Genomic DNA, 657 nt, shown 5'->3' with positions numbered 1-657 from the left:
TCTAATACAGCTCAACCTGACGCTGCAGGGACCAAGGAGGAGAACCAACAGACTACATCTGTTCCTGTCAGAGGCAGAGATGAATCCCAGGACTCACCGGAGATAGTTTCTTTGGAAAGTTGGAGGATTGAGGTGGTACCTCTTCAGTGGAGACAGGTAAAAAAAGAGTTTCCTTGGAATCATTTTTCTGGAAAGGATTCATGGCTGGCTCCTCTCTCTCTCTTCAAGCATTTGGCTTTGGTAGGCAGTTGGGACAGCTGCCAGGCTACTGTGAAAAGGGGGACTGGGAGGGGAAGAGGGGGTGGCTTCAGCAACCAGTTTTAACCCTGTGGGTGTCGGGCTTAAGTAACTTCTTACGAAGCAGAAAGCTATATGGAAAAAACAAAAACTATTGGGTCTCAGAGACTAGTTTAAAAGAATGTTTATGTAAAAGGTAAAGCACGGGGAAGTGAGATACTGTAAAATGCTGGAGAACTGCACATGAGTGAAAAGTAGTTAGAAATATAATGCCTAGAACATAGACTGGAGCACAGATTTAAACACTGATTTCAGAGTAATAATAGCTGCCATTTATCACACACCAATTGTGTATATGTGTGTGTGTGTGTATACACACATATATTATCTTTATGTTCTTATTCTTACTACCATCCTCAC

The sequence above is a fragment of the Bison bison genome, unplaced genomic scaffold, assembly GCF_000754665.1.
Source record: "Bison bison bison isolate TAMUID 2011002044 unplaced genomic scaffold, Bison_UMD1.0 scf7180017864032, whole genome shotgun sequence".
NCBI lineage: Eukaryota > Metazoa > Chordata > Mammalia > Artiodactyla > Bovidae > Bison > Bison bison.
The sequence above is the reverse complement of the archived record's forward strand: the minus strand, read 5'-3'. Positions refer to the sequence as shown.